General features: G+C 50.7%; 1 long non-coding RNA gene across 1 annotated transcript in view; it reads left to right on the top strand.

Annotated features, from left to right (window-relative positions):
• Positions 1-2077: 2077 nt before the first annotated feature.
• The window catches only part of LOC133064529 (uncharacterized), a 142979-nt gene continuing 139056 nt past the window's right edge, over positions 2078-6000 (top strand). Inside the window, exons 1-3 of the long non-coding RNA XR_009694647.1 lie at positions 2078-2211; positions 4402-4463; positions 5103-5242. This is a non-coding gene — a long non-coding RNA (uncharacterized LOC133064529). The remainder of the gene's footprint in view (positions 2212-4401; positions 4464-5102; positions 5243-6000) is intronic.

Below are 6000 nucleotides of genomic sequence, written 5' to 3'. Positions count from 1 at the left end.
CTAGAGATACAATGAGAAGAAAGAAGAAACTAAAAAATGGGGAAAAAATGTCTCCTTGTCATGAGGACTCTTAGGATTTGCTGTCTTAACTTTCCTGTGGATCATGCAGCTGTAGTCATTGCATTGTATGCTGCATCCCTAGGACTTATTTATCTTACTACTAGAAACTTGTACTTTTTTCTTTGGCTGTGCCATGCAGCTTGTGGGATTTTAGTTTCCTGACCAGGGATTGAACCTGGGCCCCTGGCAGTGGAAGTGTAGAGTTGTAACCACTGGACCACCTTTCTCCAGTTTCACCCTGGGTTTTGAAAATTCCACTTGGAGGGCTGATATAATTTGTGTTGCTGACCCAAACAAGATGCAGCTCACAGCAAGATTCCTCCCGGTCAGGTCAGTGTGAGTGGCGGCTGTGGCTCAGTGCAGAAAGGGTGGGGAGAGGTGGGTGGGTTTTAAGTCCCCCAACTCTTGCAGGCCTGGGTTGGAATGCTGACATCAGTTGAAACTCAGGACTCTGTTATGCCAACTTCTGGAAGCAGATCTGGTCACAGGCCGGCCCTGGAGCAGAGCTGACAGGCCTGCGGGGTGTGGGGCCCAGGGTGCTCTGCCGTCTGCTTTCAGCTGCGCGTTGGTGTGAGCATGAGCACGGATTCACATCCTTTCTCCCTTCACCATGAACTCTAGTGATGGGGTGAGCAAGGTGATCATCCTCATGGCAGTATGAAATGTGTCATAAATACAAAACGAACCAAGGACACCACAGGTGCAGACAGGTAGATAAACAGCACGTCAGTCTTCAGCCCGACCGGGCACCCAGCTCTCACCAGGAGCAACAACAAATCCAATTCTGCAGAAAGGAGGCAATTCTTCGTCTCCTATTGCATCCACCGGCTTGCATGTCACTTGAAAATGCCTTCGTTCCCTCTGTTGGAAATTAGGATTTTCAAGCAAGACACTAAAATTTGAAAAGCAAATAAATATTGCAGCCATGGGGCTAGGATCCCTGGGATTTCCAGAAATAATATGGATGGGAGGGAGGTCACGATGGGGAACACGATGTACACCATGGCTGATGTATGGCAAAAACCACCAGAATATTGTAAAGTAATTAGCTTCCAATTAAAGTAAAATAAAAAAAGAAATAATATAGAAACCAGACAGAAAATGCAAGGGATTTTCCTGTGGTGTACCCCAGTACTTGATTTTTAAGTTAACTATGCAATTAATATTCAATGTTATTTAACACCAGGAAAATTGACTTTGCTTGTTAGAGCATAGACCATGGGAGGGGGGTGGAGGTTAGAGTCATTCACAGATTTTAAACAGAATTACATCTGCCTGCTTGTATCGACAAGGAAGGTAACAGCAACAAAAAATCTACCTGTGGAAAAGTCCCGGGGAATCCAGTGAGATCCTAAATAAGTCCTGTGTGTGTGTGTGCAAGTGTGTGTTAGTCACTCAATCGTCGCCGACTCTGCGACCCCATAGACTGTAGCTCACCAGACACCCCTCCGTCCATGGATTCTCCAGGCGAGAATACTGGAGTGGGTTGCCATTTCCTTCTCTGGGGGATCTTCCCAACCCAGGGATCGAGGCTGGATCTCCTGCATTGCAGGCAGGTTCTTTATCATCTGAGCCACCAGGGAAGCCCAGTCCAGTAATAAAAGACAAATATTTCTATTCGGTAAAAGCCAAGAGTGGGTAGATACCAGGTAGGCTGCACCTGCTTTTCTTATCTAACCTTTTAAGAATGCTCTCACTAGTTTCCTGTTTATGCACACCCCCAGCTGACGAAGGAGCTTGTTCCTGTGGGAAGATTCTGTTTGCAGCCCCTTCTCCAGCTCCCTGAACACAAGGCTCTGACGTTCCCTTTTTTTTTTCACATGATGGATTTACCCGCCCTGGGGAAGAAGGTCACGGAAACCTGGCTTGGGATGTATGATTGTGCTTGTTTTCAGTTACTGATTTAATACAATTAAATATATCAATGAAACCCTAGTCATTTCTCGACAGTACTTTTTGCAAGGGCTGTGTGCGCGCACACACACGTTCAGGAAAGTTAGTAAAGAAAAGAGAAGCTTGAGAACGTTCGGCTACGCAGGGAGCTGCAAGGCGGGCTGAGCATCCGCCGCCTCGTCCCACTCCCGGCATCCGGGCTGGGAATCTAACAGCAGCAGCAGCCGCCTGCCTGCAGGGGCCCGGCGCCCGAGCGGGGTAGGCAGAGCCCCGCGCCGCGGGCGGGACCGGGGCTTTGGTGGGAGATAGAACCGCGGGTAGGGAGGGCGCGCAGGTGCTGCGGGCGCGGGGGTGGGTGCAGCCTGCAGACGGGCGCCGCTGCCGCCGCCCCGCCCCCGGCCCCCGGTCCCCCGCACCCCATCCCCGGCGTCCTGCGCCCCTGCGCTGCCACCTAGATTCCCCCAACCCCGCCAGAAGAGCGGGGCGGAGCACCTCCGCCAACCGGGCAGGTGACGCTGGTGACCCTGGGCTAAGCCCTTTATGGGTCCCTCGGCGCCCGCCCCAAAGGGCCCAGAGGGACTGAATTCCCGGATACCTCGCTGTCCTCCTCGGGTATCCAGTTTCCTCTCTGGGGGGACCGGGAGGCCAGTGTCCCCGTGCTCGTGGTCAGCGAGGCTGCCACTGGGCCTGGCCAGCGACCTGCAGTCCTTCCAGGCAGCCAGGTGCGCCCTCTGCCTGATTCCCCAGCGTGTCTGAGGAAGTCCGCAGGGCGTCTCCTGTGATACAGGTTTTCAAGGGCCTTCATGGTCACCTTGCTCATCTCAAAATAAGTGACCAAATAGCCCACGATCCAGGGCACAGCCTGGGCTGACAGCCCTGAGCTGGGGTTGGTGAACCGCGTGGTTGAAGCTTTCTCCAGGAAGCCTAAAGTTCTGCCAGAGTCCACTGGTGTTGGAAGAACAGGGAATCTCAAAGATCTGCTACTTCACTGACAAAACTAGCTTTCTCTGTGCGCCCTTCCCCCTCTTTGCTTTTGTTGTGAGTGAGGGTACAGATCCCCGGGAGTGGGGGGTGGGTGCTGGTGGAAGGGGCACCCCAGAGATGGGGCTGCAGACTCCAGCGCTCTAGGAGCCTTTGAAGGGCTTCTGGGGGAGCTGGGCGGTTGAGTTTCAGAGACCAGACTGCTTTCATTTTTTTTTGGTTGCCTTCATCAAGATACCTCATTCTTTGACATTTCCTGCCCAGAAACCTTTGAACCCTATTCTTTTTTGCTGATTGTGTGCTGTGCTCTGGGAAAGTTTTTTCTTTTTTTCCAAGTCTCTTCTGTTTCTGAGCGCTGGGCGGAAGAGACCAGGGGAAGGGGGATGAAGTGGATGGTGGTCCCATTCTACCCTAGATCAGAGACTCTGATATGGGGAGGGGCGCCAGGCCCAGAGTGACCCTCAAGATGTCAAGATTCCATCCCCGGGCCATGGTTCTGGGCAGGAAGAACCTGACCTAGTTTTAAAGAACTCAGGAAAAATATCCTGTGTCCTCCTAAGCCCACCACTGTTGTCTGAATACTTGTTAGTCAGTTGCCCTCTGACTTTGAGCTCCAAGCCGGTCTTTGTGAGTAAGCCTCTCACCGCCCTGGCCAAGGCCCCTGAAGGGGGCCTTCTGTGGAGCTCTGTCAATTAGGCCTCATTTAGTATCTGGGTCAAGATGGAAAAAAAAACTTTTTCTGTTGAAGGGTTTCTCACATGTCTTATGTGAAGACAGGGTTTTTGGTGTTCAGTAAGAATGATAAACTGGTGCTGGTGATCAGACTGAGGGAAGTTTCTACCCTGATTAGGGTGCTCCTAGCTCCCTGACTTTCCATGGACGCATCTGCTTTGATCCTGGGTGGGTCCGCTCCAGGTCTGTCCTGGTGGCCTGTCTTTGTGTGTTTCCAGCCTGGAGGTGGTGGCACGGCTGAGCCTTTCCTGAGTCTATGTGAATGCGGTTTCACTGGGGGACAGTTGACTCCATGCTTAGCTCCCTTGGGGTGACTTCCAGCCTTGGAATTCCAGTGACAGTTTCACTGGGGGACAGTTGACTCCATGCTTAGCTCCCTTGGGGTGACTTCCAGCCTTGGAATTCCAGTGACAGTTTCACTGGGGGACAGTTGACTCCATGCTTAGCTCCCCCTGGGTGACTTCCAGCCTTGGAATTGGTGGAGGCAAGGTGAGGGGTAGCTGCACCCAGAACCCCATCAGTGGCTCCTCTTTTGTGTGCTTTGGCCTGATTCTGCTTGGCCTCCACTGGCCAGATGTGTCTTGGAAGGTGGTGCTGGGCTCTTGGGGGCCTTACCTGCAAATGGCCCTAAAAAGACATAAGAGTCATTGCCTTCTGTGGTCCTGGTGGAGGAAGCAGCCTTCTTCCCCCTGCTATAGCCTGATTACTCAGTACCATAATTTGTTACCATTCCAGGCATCCTGAGGTTGGGCACCGTGGAGCGCCATATTGAATGGAAGAAAGATGGAATGCCCTTGGTGCGTGACAGCTGATGTGTGGGTATGGTTGGGTGCTGCTGCCTTAGAAAGGGTTGCAGCTTTTGACAGATTGTTTAAAATTTGTCTAGTGACTGTTATGCTTCTCAAAATCCTCTTCCATTAAAACTCTTGTTTTCATCTCAGCATCCAAAGATGTCTGGTGCCAGTTCTTGAACATCTGTGTTCAGGAGTGTGCACTCAGGAGCTGGGTAGTCTGGGTTGGAATTCACTCCTTGCCAGTTGTGAGTTGTGTGACTTCAATGTCTCTGTGTCTTGGTTTCCTCAGTTGGCAATTGGGGATAATAATAGTGTCAGCTTCTTTGTAGGGTTGTTGTGAAGATCAAATGAGTTAGCATAAGTGAAAGGCTTGGAATCAAGTCTGTGGACTTGGCAGACAGCTTAGCTATTATTTTACTCTTGTGTTGTTTGGCTAAATCATTGATCTTAACCCAGCTCTTGGTGTGTGATTCGGAATTTTCTTGTTTAAACAGAGAGAGAATGAGAGAGGGGGAAAAATATAATTGACCTATTTCTGTTTTAGACCAAGTGGAAACCATTAGCTAATATATTTTCCTGAGTTCTCAGTTACTTAGTGGATTCGTATTGGAATAGCTGGGCTAACTTCTTGTGAGTTTCTAGGTCTTCAGACAGTTTGGAATGGTGAGCTTGAGGACAGTCCTGAAGGAACTGAATCTGAACACTGGTAAACTGCTAACCCTGGCCAGGACTCCATGGATGAGGACCTATTCCAGCAGGTGTTGGTCTGGACATGATCAGAGGTACGTCCAAGTTTGTAGAAAATGCAGTTTCAGGAGATTATTGGTCATGATACCCCTAGGTCTTATGAATGTGAAAAATGAGAAAGTGTGGTGGTTGTGTCAGTTTGGTGACTCAGTACCAGTATCTGAAAGTAGCACACCTTGTTAAGGGGAAATTTCTGGACTACACCAGAGGCTAGGCAAAGGCTCACTGTCTGTTCCTGAGCAGCGTGAAGGCTGGGCAGCAAGTCAGGCTGGGGCATGTCCAGCACACGTGGGAGCCCCATGCGGCTGCCCCTGTTCTCCCGTGGAATCCCCTCCCTGGCTGGATGCATCCTTGGGTGTCATTCCTGCCGGTGTGTTCCTACTTGAAGTCTTTCTCCTCCAGGAAGCCCCTCTGGCAATGATTCTGAACTAAGAGCTCTGGAGAGTCGGCTTGGGGGCCTGCATTTTTAGTACCTGGATGAGTCGCTGGAGCAGGTGCTGACTCAGGGTAGAAGCCCCTGTTGGAACCACGTACATAATGAGCCGTAACTCCAAGCAGTTGCACGACAGACTCAGTAAGACAAAGGGGCTTGAGTTGTTTTTGTAGAAATGGAAACAAGCTTGCCCTGAGTCATTCATACCCTTGCCAAACTGCTTTTGTTAGCAATCATTCACGTTTCCTAGATCATCTTTTACTTGTGGGCTTTTCTCAAGCACATCTGCCTCCATGTGGTCTGGGCAGTGATCAAAATTATGACCTGGTGCCTCCTCACTAACTCTCTGCCAGGTGGTAA

The sequence above is a fragment of the Dama dama genome, chromosome 11 (assembly GCF_033118175.1).
Source record: "Dama dama isolate Ldn47 chromosome 11, ASM3311817v1, whole genome shotgun sequence".
NCBI lineage: Eukaryota > Metazoa > Chordata > Mammalia > Artiodactyla > Cervidae > Dama > Dama dama.
This window is presented reverse-complemented; position numbering and strand designations above follow the sequence as displayed.